We start from the raw sequence: 13012 nt of genomic DNA on the forward strand, positions 1-13012 counted from the left end.
TTCTCTCAGATGAGCTGCAAGATCTCTGAAACATTGTCAGTGCCATTGATTAGGCTGGAAATAAAAACTATAAAGATGTCCTATTTGAAAACACTCTGTGTGGTGCAGAACCCCGTGATACATGTCCAAAGCGATGTGAGACACTCGCTCACATTGTATGGTTTGGATCTGTATAAATGCACTCTATAGTTCATCAGTCCGCTGAGGCTGGGACTGTGGTTAACTACCTTTCCATAAACCTAATATATTTAAACAACCCCACAAAAGGCACAGATGACCTCTCAAAATATATTAGCACATGGAACTATTTTGGAATAAATCATGTGCTACTAGTGCTAGCTAGTGGACTTTGAAGTTGTGATATTACATGTGAAAACCCTATCTTGTCTTTTAAAAGTCTCCTCACATCCATTATGTAGGCTTTTCCTTCCCCTTGAACCTTGAACAGCTAAACTGATAGTACCAAAAGATCTTGGCTTTATAGAAAGGAGGTGATTAGTATTCCAAATCAAGCATCTAACCTCTCTGACGCATTCAAAAAAACGCATTGTGGCATGTGACATTGTAAAGGTTTTATTAGTACGAGCTAGGGATGCCCTGCATACCTCACTCGTAGCTTTGCCAGATGCAGGGTGTCAGGTCAGCAGGAGAGGGCTGCTCTGCAAGGGGCTGAGGGTGACAGCAGGGCAGGCAGGGCAGTGCTCTCACCCTCAAGAGTGTACGTGAGCAAGGAGGCAGAGCAGGTCCGGTGGTCTAACCAGGGTCAACCTCGCTCCAGCAGTTGCCAGACAAGTCCACAAAGGCAAGTCAGGTCTGAAGTCAAGCTACAAAGTCAAGCCACAGGGTCAGGAACCGTGGGGTACAGGCACAGGCATATCTGCAACGTAGCTCGAGTAAGGACAAAGGGTCTGAGATTAAAAGTGGCTCCCAAGCACTCTCCCAGGTCTCTCCAGGGGGGAGACCCCTGACAAGGCTCCCCACAGATCTCACACAGCTTGTTTCACAGCAGCCTAACCCCAGGTTACAGCTGCACATATCAGAGCTGGCCATGGGCACAGGCAGCCAAAGCCCTTGCCAGGGAGGTGGGGAAAGGTTGCAGGGATTATTGGTGTACTCTGGCTCTGGCATAGAGGAGGCCCCTAGATCTTCTGGATCACCCCAAAGCTATCATGCATGTATTATCATTGATACCACATTCTCTCTTTCTTGTCCAGCTCTCCCTAATCTCAGGAGGTAGTAAATCTCAAATCAGTGGGTGCTACACCTCCATCAAGCAGTGCCCAGTGATCGAGGATAAGCTATTTTATCACGGTCTGGAAAACAATACACAGATCACTATTTACTGGCTCAACAGAAGAACTGAATGAAATGTCCAGAGCAAACAGAAAAAAATTTGTAGCACGTTATGGAGACACGCTCCGAAACAGAGGCACCCACATCCACACCCATTCACACAACACATCACAGGTTATTATAGAATTATATTTGTTTCTGAAAAAGAGAAAGAAAAGATGTCTGAAGTTTCCTTCTCACTGCATGTTTAGAACTCTGATTCAATTTCCTCCCACTCTCCATTTGGTTTGACTTGACTAAGTATACCTTTCTCCTACATCAACCATTTAAGTAGCATAACAGCCTCTGCCCAGCCTACCATGGCACCTAATGGCACCTAATATGTCATCCATGGCACCTAATAGCTACTAAGAAGGCTCCTGTAGCATACCTGAAATTGGATAAGGCTGCCTTGGAAACCTAAGGGACAGCCTCCTGTTCCCAACAGCACAAAAAACAAGAGATATTGGATACACAGAGACTGGATATATGTGCAGTAGGTCCTGGAAACTGAACCTGGGAAGAATTGTAACTGAAACACAGGCTATATGCTGAAGAGTGTCTTCCTTGCTGCAGGAAGAAAATAAGACACAGCCCTTACAGAGTAAATCCAGTCCGCTACAAGCAAAACCACCTGGCTGAATCCTTGTCATTGCTCAGCCAAAACTTCAGGACATGCATCAGCACTGGTATCCAGACCCAGAATATTTGCCACTCCCATTCTGCCATACAAGCAACATTACTCAGGTGATGGTACAGACACTCAGAAGAAGATGAAGCTAACTGGCAACACCAATTAACGCTGTGTTTTGTCACAGCCCCTTTAGAGACTCAGATTCAGATACCCAACAAACTCAAAGTCAAGTGAGGCTTGAAGATTAGTATCTGCCTGTCTGTTATCTAGAAGCTGTTGTTGATGTGTTTCACGTTCAAAACAATAAAAACTGAAACACTCAGCAGTCCGGCCAGATAGCAGATTTTTCACCCTAGACTGAAAAAAAGACCCTTAAGGGAGTCACCAAAAGAACCCCTGGTCAGAAATGGGAAACATTAGCAGTTTGGTCAGTGGAAAAAGCCCACCTAATGCCTGCTCTAACAGTGTTTGGCTCTAGCTTGCTGCTTCTGCTTTAGAAGTGTTGAGATAATCCTGAAACTATGCAAAAAAAAAACCAAACCCAAAAAACCCCAAGCATCATCAAGAAAGAGAAGTGGGAAGCAGAGCACTGCTAAGAATTTAATCTTTTTGGTGAATAATAGCTCTGTGCAGGCTCTGATTCCATGGCTGGTGAAGTAACACATTATGGCAAGAGGAAAAGGGACTAGAAAAACAAGAGAAGGAAAACAAATAGTCCTATCTCACTCAACACCACCAGAGACTATAAAAGAAGGGAAGAGGGTTCTCCTAAGCTTGGTACATCCCTCTACAGTGGGAAGGTCACAGGACAGCTTTTGAAAGTTGCTGACCTGAAGGCCTTCCTGCTCTTTGAGGGCCACTCTTTCCACATCATGTTATTCCAGAAAACAGAGACCATGTCTCCTAGTTGACTTCAGCCACCAAGTCAAGGTCAAGGTAGTAGGAAAGCAGTTAACGTTTACTAGAAAAATATGCTTAGTATTTTCAGAAGCTTCCTTGACTTGGGAGGGGAAAGGTTAAATTAGTAGGTTCACTGATGAAGAAAAACTACTGTCAAACATAGCCTAAAGGATTATTTTACTGTTAATCAGTGGATTTTATTGTAATTTGAATTAAAAACACACTGCTGGATTTCAAAGCACACAGGCTTTATCACTGAGTGGGGCTATCTGTAGTAGGGACCACAGGAACTAGAAAACAAGACTTCGAATGTAAGGCTTACTCTAATTATTTCGGCTTACAGAAAGGAAATTTTAGAGGTGACATAATTGCTGAATATAGGGATTTGCACATAGAAAAACATTTAATAGGAGGAGGAGGCAAGCAGGCAGGCTTTTCAGTCTTTCTAACAAAGATGTAATGTGAGCCAATAGTTGGAAGTTCCACAAGACAAATTCTGTCTTATTTAAATAAGATGTAATTTCTGGGCGGCTAGAACTACAACAGCATAGCTGTGAAGGTCACCGTCTTTTGGAGTCTTTATGACAAGACTGTATATCTTTTAAAAAACACACTTACCATCTAGCTTCAGGGGAAAAATTGCAACGGGTATGTTCAAGCTGGCTACTTCCCTCGCGAAGTCAAGATAGCTCTGTGGTGTGTTCATCCTTCAGGATGGGCAGCGAAGATTGAAACGGGTCTGGTCGCAGAGCAGCCTAGAAGAGCAGTGTTGGTAGGAGTCTCGGAGAGTGGTCCAGGCATCGTGTAAGCAGCCCGGGTCCAGTGCCCCCCAACTACCCTTGCACACGTGAGCCAGCAGACAAACAGCTTCGTGCTACAAAGGTCTAGAGGGACATTCTGATCAGTTAAGAATAACTTGCCCACCGCAGGGATCACGTATCTTCCTCTGAAGCATTTGGCAGTGGCTACGGATAGCATACTAAAAGAGACAGCCTACTGGGCAGGCACAGTCTGGCATTTGCTCTGTCCTTGGCACAGGCTGATCAGCACACAGGGTGTCTGCCCTTGGAGGTCTCCTATGCATGCATCGACCAGAGCTGACCCTACGTAATTTACGAGCTCTTCTGAGATCACAGCCTCATGTATTATGGCTCCAGGCTCTATTGAAATGAACTTCATTAAAATAAATTCCAGCTGCTTGGAAGGAGTTAGAGAAATGACAAAAAGAAGGCAAACTCCTCCATTCCCGAACTCACTGAGAGCAGAAAAAAGAAACAGTTACAGGAGACCAAGCAAAATTCAGCTGGCTGAATTGAAGGGGCATGAGAAAAAGACTTGGTCAAAGAACAAGCAATTTCGATAAAATGGGACGGTTACAAATGCTGAGGCAGCACTCACAGCTAGGCAACGTACAGGGCAAACGGGCTTAAAGCACAGAGGTAGAGGGACAAAGGGTCAGGAGGGCACTTGATAAAGCTTCTGACTGAAGGTGGGATGCGTTTTAATAAATCAGATTCATTTGCAAGGGGTCTTGAGTGCTTGTCCCTTTCCTGTTTTGTCTGTTCCCTGGCCTTTGGTCTGCTGTATTTCCTTCCCCAGGATGCCTGTGGGCTGCTAATGGAGAATATTAGGGAGCAGCACCAGGATGTACCTCATTCTGCATGTTGTTGCCAGCAGCCTACATGTTGATTATTGTCCCTGTTTGGTAGATGCTCTTTTTATCCTTGCTCGGCTCCTGGGGAATTTTGAAAGCATGACATTTCTAATGAAGTCTGGCATCCTTGTCCAGCCACAGCTAATCATAATTGTGGTCTGCTGAGGATCTCAGAAGGAAAGCTTGACTTTTCTGCTCTTTCATGGGCCAGCAGCTAAGAGAATAGATGTAGACCCTACCAGAGCAGCAGAATTGCTCTTCTTGGTCACAAGGTTGCCAGGAAAAGTGCCGTTTCCAGAACTCAGATGCTCAGAAAGCTACTGTAACGCACAGTAGGGAAGGAGCTGAGCAAATGTGATCAGTTGTTGATTTAGGTGGGAACTAACCATGTGTTTATGAAGTCCTGGTGAACTAGTTACATTTATAGAACCTACAAAAGCTGTAACATTCATCCCCTTTTCACCATCACATGCTGACCCTGTGCTCACCTTAGTGATGGGGAGAGCAGTGGCACGGCAGAGCCACCCACCAGTCCCACCTTACCCAGTATCACTGAAACTGCCCCTTGGATTTCCACTATGAGTGCCTAAGCTTTCAGGAGTTAAGGAACTGAGACATTAGCAGTGCTTATGGGACCTTGTCCCCACCCCTATCCTTCTGCTTCCCACTAAGAAATTCTCATGGCTTTCTAACAGATTTCTCCAGTTTTAAGCAACATGGCCAACAGCCTGGTTTCAGCAAGGAATTCTGGAGTCTCCTCACAATCGTTACTTGATAGTGCTTGAAATAACCTTTCCTGCCCGGTGTCAGGCATCACAGACAACATGATTGATATTTACCTAAGGTTCCTAGATCCAAGCCAAGTATAATACAAAATAAAACAGAAAAAATAAAATTAGTAGTCTGTGATCTGTCAGTTTCAGCGAATTGGAACCAGCACATACTAGTAGAGTCAGCAAAGCAAAAACATTTGCCAGATAATCCCGTAAATAGGGAAGATCTGCAGATCTTCAACAGTTTCACGGCATGCATTGCCACTGTGGGGAGGATGTGACACCTCAGTAAAAGCAGGTTCTACTAAATGAGATGAGAACATTCCAGTTCAGCAGTCATTTCACTTAATGTCAGCTCTATAGCAGGGGTTGAATGTGAATGCTGTAGCTGAAAGCCATTAGACTTTTCCCTCATGCTAGCATCAACCACTTTTGGCAAGGCCTGTTAAATGGAATAAATTGCAGAGCGAGCCAGAAATAGGGCCTGGGGAACAGATTCTTCAGATCACAAATGTTAAACCATGGAGATGGATTGGTGACAAAGAGGGTGGAGCAGAGAGAGAAGTTTCCACATACCATTTTCTCTCCCCCATCACCACCACAGATGTGGTCTACACCCCAACATATGTTTGCAATGAGCGTAGCCCAAGACACGTTCCAGATCTTACTCAAGAGTTGAAACTTGAAAGAATCAGCTAAGTTTGAGATTAACCAAAGGGCAGGGTAACCGTGCGTGCTAAGTGTAACGGAGTTGCCAGCGTTCAGATTCCACAGGCAACGGATAGAGAGATACGAATGGACCTGTAGCCGTGCCTCTAATCTATAATCTGAGTCTCTCTTCAGCAGCTGCTGAAGGGCTCAGCTCCCAGTTTAGATCAGGTTTTCAACTGTGACGAGGCTATCAATTTAGGCACCTCAGGGATGTTCCCAAAGTTAGAGAAATGAAGCTTACTTTGGGGAACTCTTGGCTTTTGAAAGAAGGTTCTTAAATTTTATGAATTTTATGGCTCCTTCCTTTCTTGCCCCTACCTCCACCTCTCTCCCCACTACCACTAAAGTCAGACCCCAAGGAAGCCACTTTGGTTTACCAATTCTCACAGAAACTCCCTGAGCGTAAAAGAAAATGCCTCCTCATTTAGCTAAATCCAAAGTATGCCAGGATAAATGGTTGCTGAAGAGCGAATACCACATCAGGCTAGGTCAGATCAGAAGTAACGAAGCTAAATGTTATTAGCAAAAAAGAAATTAAATACAGCAAGAGGCTTACTGTGGGCCACAGAGCGTTCATACTGTATCTCATACAATTCTTCTAATAGTTGAACTTATATGTATATGTTTAATGGAGAGATTTTTGAAAAGTAATTGTTTAAGTTTGATAGACTTGAAGACTTATAATTTCTTTAAAATTCCTGAAAAGATATTACAGAAAAGCAGAAATACAAATATATGTACTAACACATTAATCTGGTAATTTAAGTTAATTTAGGGAGCACCTATTACAAGAATGAGATAGTTTATATAAATATGTTGTTTTATTTATCACAAATGTTTGTCTACTAGATTTAAAAGACAGCTAAATATTTACTAGGACCTGGGATATAGGCTGAGGAATTTTATAGTGCTGTAAATGAAGAGGGAGCAGAAAGACAGGAGAAACACAATTCAAATTTATATACCCAGCACTGAGACTCAAACTAAATACAGAGCAACAGAACAATGCTCCCAGACAGCCACAGCTTTGGCACATGGGGGCCTGGTAGGTAACACTTCTGATATCACTGTGGAAATGCTGGTTGGGAAATGACCCACCAATTTTTGGCTTAAGTAGAATTTTTTCCCAATGGAGTAAGTGCATTAACTAAATAAAAATGTGTGGAATGGGCTGAATGTTGCAGATCCATATCTTAACTTAGTTTGTGCCTATGTTCAAATGATGAATTAGTTTTGGCAACTGAATTTAGAAATTTATAGCCTTAGTACTGTAAATCTATTTATTGCTGGTTTTATTTTTCAATGGAGGAAAAGCTAGCAGTCAGGAAGTAAGCTTATAAATCTTAACATTAGAGAGAGGAAAGTGTAAGGTGTTTTACATACACACAGGGGCTAGACAAGAAATTGGGTTTTTTAGAGACAAATGGCAACGTGTGACAGATTTCTTTTGAAGATTTTCGGTTACTGAAAAATAGAAAAAATCTGCAGGGCACATTCCCTTCACTCTTTTAATTCCAGATTTCATTAATTTTCACAAAAAAGTTGTAGGCATTTCAACAAGAAACAAAAACATTGTTCCTTTTAAACAAAAAAGTAATTGCAGATTATTGCCAGAAAAAAAAAAAAAAGGTGGCAAAAGAAAGCAACCCTGTTTATCTCTTTGGAAGATGATATAACCATTGAGTTTTTCTGGGATGAGAAGGCTTTGGGAATCACCTCACCTTTAGATGAGGTATCTGACCCAAACAGTTGTTTGCTGCTCTCCACTATGGATCACACGTGGGAAATGGCTGTTTCCCCATGGGGACTGTGCAAGTAGAACAGTATGTGCCACGAGGCTGCTGAATGGGTGATGGGAGCAGCACCTGTAAATGATAAAAAAGCCTGGCATCAGTTGAAAGTAGACTGAAGAGCTCCAACCTGCATGGGAAAGCACAAGAATTGTCAGCAGATATTAACTGTTCTCATAAAACTTTCCATTGGCTATTTGCAGTGATTCCTCCTATCCCTGGGTGAGACGAACGAAATTGCCTAATTAAGTCCACGTCTTTGGATTTCCCAATTAAACCAGCTTCTCATCGTCTCTTGCTGAAAGGCACCCTGCATTCCCTGATTGAAGCTGGTGGCAGCATTTAACGTAGTATGTGGAGAGTTTATGGCTAAAGTTTGAAGCTCTAAGAATCGATCCCATGCCCTTGAATTTGGGATGGAGCCGGTAAGCAGCAGGCTCTAGAAGGAACGTGGACACTTTAGTTTGAAATGAGCCATTGAGGAAGTTCATAATACTCTCTGGTAATAGCAGGTGACGACAAGAAGCTCTCAAGGGTAATAGGGGCTGGCAGTAGCTTCAGAAGAGGCTTGCCTCTTCCCTTGGCAAGGACAAGGGAAAATCCCTCCTCCTCCTCTTTCCCTTAAACCAAAACAATCCCCCTTAGAGTATTTTGGAAAGGAGTATTAGTACACTAAGATGACAAGGCGGTCTGCCACATGGGTCTGAGAAACCGGTTCCAAGAAAGAAATCCTCATACACGCAGATCGCAGGAACTTGAGCACCTTTTCGTATCAAAGCAACTTCCTCAAAGGCCTTCAAAATTCATTCTCTTTTCCAAGGCCTAATAAAGTCTGAGACCTTCAAGGGGTGAGAAAAGATAGATTCCTGTCAAAGCACCCCACTCCCTGGATTTTTAAGAGATCAGAACATTTCAAGCTGCTAGTTCTGCACTAAATATGGGATAAAATGGGATGTTTTATCCCATACAACAACATTGCCTTCACACTCCTTTTTCTTCAAGTCCCTAGTTTGAGAAGGGTTAGGGCAGGGGGAGGTGAGGAAGGGACAAAAAATTCTGAAGAGAGAAAAACTGCTAAAAGACAATGCAATGACATTTTAAAAACCAGAAAACTGATTTATCCCCAAATATCATTGTGTCATTGGAATGTAGCAAGATCAAATATATCTGCGAGTTATTACCTAGCATGACTCTTGCTTTCCAAGGAGTAGAATCAGTGCTTTGCTAAGTTTTGTGACTCATAAAAGAACAGTTTCGGGTCCCAACTGCAGGAGAATGGTGACAGCAAGATCAGCAGCTGATGACTCCGCAGCATCCCATCTAAGCTGTTTCCACACAAAGATCAGATCAGCTTGTGGCGGAGGAGAAACCTTAGATCACGACAAGCTTTGCTCTGGTGAGTATTTCATGGGAATCATGTAGGAGCAGGCAGGAAGGGCTTTTTAGTGGTTAAACATAAGATGAGAAATGTGTGGGATTCTAGGACGAGGTGCTAAGAGTGCAGTACTCAATTGAGATCTTGGTCCTTCTGGAATTGAATACTATGAAGTTTATTGAAAGAGAATTTTCCAGACTTTCAAACTCATGTCGACACAAAGAGTATACTGAAGGTCTCATGAGGACTCTAGATTGCTTGCTGTCTCTTCTCTCAAGGGTAGCTACTGGTCCAGGTCTTTGTTTGAACACTGCATATACTACAGAGCTCACTGATAAGTCCATCCCTAATGATCATTCTTTCCAGATCTTAGTTTTAAACCTAGTCCAGCAACCACTTCTCACATTAAGCCTCATGCATTTGCCAAAACCTTCACCAGCCTTTCTCTTAATACTACAAACGCCGAATAGATCACCAAAACCCCTTATAGTCTCCAGCTCTCCTGATTGCTGCCCAACCCTAGCTTCACTTCAAGCTGTCCTGACTGGGACTTCAACATTCATTGGCCCTTCTTGGAACCAGCCCTTATTCTTGTCCTGTAGGCAAGGCAGAACAGAACAATCTTAATGAATAAATAAATTAATTAAAAAATTAATAAAATAAATCTTAATCCCAGCCCAAATCCTGGCCTTGGCTCTGGTGGCAAGACACCAAGCAGTTCTGTTTAGGGTCCCATCACCTGTGCCAAACTTCAAAACAGCTTTATAACTGGGCTCTTACTAAAAGATAGAGCTTGGAATAAAATTACTCAACACTAAATTGCATTCACAGACAAATCTCAAAGCATAGACATCAGTAACATCCTAGGAGCTACCACTGCTTTGAGACCATTGGGCTTTAGCAGACCACAGCTTAGACCAGCATTAGGAGGTAGCAATAAACAACTTTTACTGCAATAGCAGAAGGCTTGCAGACATAATGAGGCTGTTGTGGCAAACACCCAGTGGCTCCCGCTGAGCTTGCAGGGAGGCCTATTTCAGTGCTGAGTGAACTCCAGGGTTCAGATTGGATTTATACTTCTTTTTCCAAAATATAAGCATCAAAGAGTTTCAGTCTGTCTCCTACATGTAGGTTTCCAAAAGTAAGCTGTGACTGCATGCCAGAAGGCTCCTCCAAGCCACGAGTACTTTCAGGGACACGGTGCCTCAGCAGCCTTCGATTAAAGTTAGGATTATGGATAGGAAATTACTGGGAGATCCTTTTGTTGATGGATCCCAGAAATTTGCACAAGTGGGCAAGAACTGTCACACCTAGGGCTCCTGGGCTTGTGCTTTATTTGTGTCTGAGCCTGTAACATCAAACTACCTACCTTGAATGCTGGAGGCATAGCTAGGGTTAGGCTTTGCTTTTGGAAAAGAAGTATGGGCCATGACCAGTTCTTATTGTGCCCTCAAGGCCTGCAGAAGTAGAACAAGAAAACAGCAGTATTCGACAGTGTTATTTAGAAGACACAGGACCTCAGCAGTTATGATGTAGTGTCAGGGTTTGCAAGAAAAATGAGGAGAACGTGAGTTGGTTTTACACACTAAAAGACTTCTGTGAATAAAGAACTACGATCAGTAGGATCTTACAGCTTGCAGTTACTTCATGGACACCATGCTGCGACAAAGCCTAGGCCTAGGAAGGAATCAGACTGAGCTTTTGTCTCCCCTGACCAAGTAACAAAGTACTGGTAGTGGGTTGACCAGAGCTGCTGGTTATTCTGGGCACAGTCCTGAAGCGTTGCTGTACCATGGGTGCTGAGGCCACCGTCAAAGGCTGTTCCAGGACCTTGTACCCAGCTGGCACCAGAATGTTTTATATTTACTGTCTAAACCCAAGCCAATCAATAGCTTGACCTTCTCAACCCATTTCACCCCAAATTAAAACATTGTATCTTTTTCCATTGTCACAGTTTTTTAGAATTCAGCAGTAAGAGGTGTTCTTAAGTCTATCCCATCCCAAAGCTAATCCTAAGTTTAGCCATATATTAATAAGAATTTCCAGTGCCAGTATTCCTAAACTAGAACCTCCTCGCACAGCTACTTATCCTTCATTCTTAACTCATGTCTTTTCATTCCAATGAACAAGATGTTACTGAAGCCAAAGGATCCTACCAACACCAGTCTTCATGCATTCCTGAGGAATGGGCAAACTCCAGTTTCGGTGTTTCTTGCCCCAACTCTCACTGTACTTGTAACTCTATGGGCAAAAAAGAAAAAAAGGGGAAAAATGGGGGGGGGGGGAGGAAAAAAAAAAGGCTGTTAGACTTTGCATCCGCACTTTTCATTCATTACTGTTCACTGTGCTCTTCAAACACTCCCTGCCTAAGTTCTGGATAACCCTAAACCCGACAGAGCATGCCAGGCTGCTGCCCTCAGCATGTCTCACAGCAGCAGTGTTATCTGGGCAGGCTTAGACTCAATGACACAAACAAGGGGGCTTATAAGAAAGATGGGGACAGACTTTTTAGTAGGGCCTGTTGTGATAGGACAAGGTGTAATAGCTTTAAACTAAAAGAGGGTAGATTCAGACTAGATACAAGGAAGAAATTTTTTACAATGAGAGTGGTGAAACACTGGAACAGGTTTCCCAGGGAGGTGGTGGATGCCCCATCCCTGGAAACATTCAAGGTCAGGTCAGACGGGGTCTGAGCAACCTGGTCTGGTTGAAGATGTCCCTGCTCGTTGCAGGGGGGTTGGACTAGATCACCTTTAAAGGTCCCTTTCCACCCAAACTATTCTATGATTCTTCTATCGCTCCCTAACATCACTCCCTAACCAGATTATCAAGACATTCGCTGCTTCTGTCACCAGTTAGTCCATTATAAACAGGTGATCTTCACAGTTTTAACAAGCTTTTATTTGTCCTTGTGTGGATCCTAACCGTAATCTTTTATTTCCAGCGAGGCAGGCTTTCACTTTACTGATGGAATCTGACAACAGCAGCCATAAAGCACTACAAACCTTCCAGGATCCTGAAACTTGCCATACTCTCAACCCTTCTGGTCCTGGGCTCTTACCCTTATGTGAAACATCTCTGCATATTATAAACCAATTACATCCTCAACTGTAGTCCTCTCCCTGCAAACAACGGTTAGCTAGTTTCAACGCTGAATTCTAGCATGACCACACACACAGGAGGACCGGCAGGTAGGACAGAGCTGGGATTACGTTTACATGGTGCAGAACTGTTGGCAGTACTTACAAGTACTACAAGTACTTACAAGTTCTTACAAGGTCCTGATGGCACTAACAGGAGTGCGTGAACAGAAGTTCTCTTAGTTTGGGAGAATAAAGGGTTGAGGGGGAAGCAGTTATGCTAGAGATTTCACCATTAAGGCAGGAGCTAGCAGACTACCCTTTCCTACCAAGCTGATTTCAGGGTAGAGACAAAGAGGCTGCTTCCTCCTCTACTTCTGCTTTGCCCTCCTCTTTGCTTTTGCAGCATAGGAGTCCTCAGCATGGCTTGTGATGAATTCAAGAGAAAAGAAGATCTCATTACCATTTTGCTGCCTATTAAAGAGTGAGACGATCTAGCTGTGGTGAAAAATAAATAGCTGTATGCAATTATGAGAATCGCCAGACATCTCATTTTGTCAGGGAAGACTATTGCCTAATAGGAAGACAATGTAACCCTGCTGTTGCCTTGCTCAGATGAAAGACGGCCTTGAGCTAATTAGCTTCCACTACAGCTAGGCATGAAATTACCAACTTTATGATAGCCATCTGATCAGCAATGTGCTCTCTGCATCTTCTCACATAAAAGCTGGTGTAACCAGCTTCTTCGCTACTCCAACAAAGT

Source organism: Haliaeetus leucocephalus, unplaced genomic scaffold (genome assembly GCF_000737465.1).
Source record: "Haliaeetus leucocephalus isolate CR32 unplaced genomic scaffold, Haliaeetus_leucocephalus-4.0 Scaffold696, whole genome shotgun sequence".
Lineage (NCBI taxonomy): Eukaryota > Metazoa > Chordata > Aves > Accipitriformes > Accipitridae > Haliaeetus > Haliaeetus leucocephalus.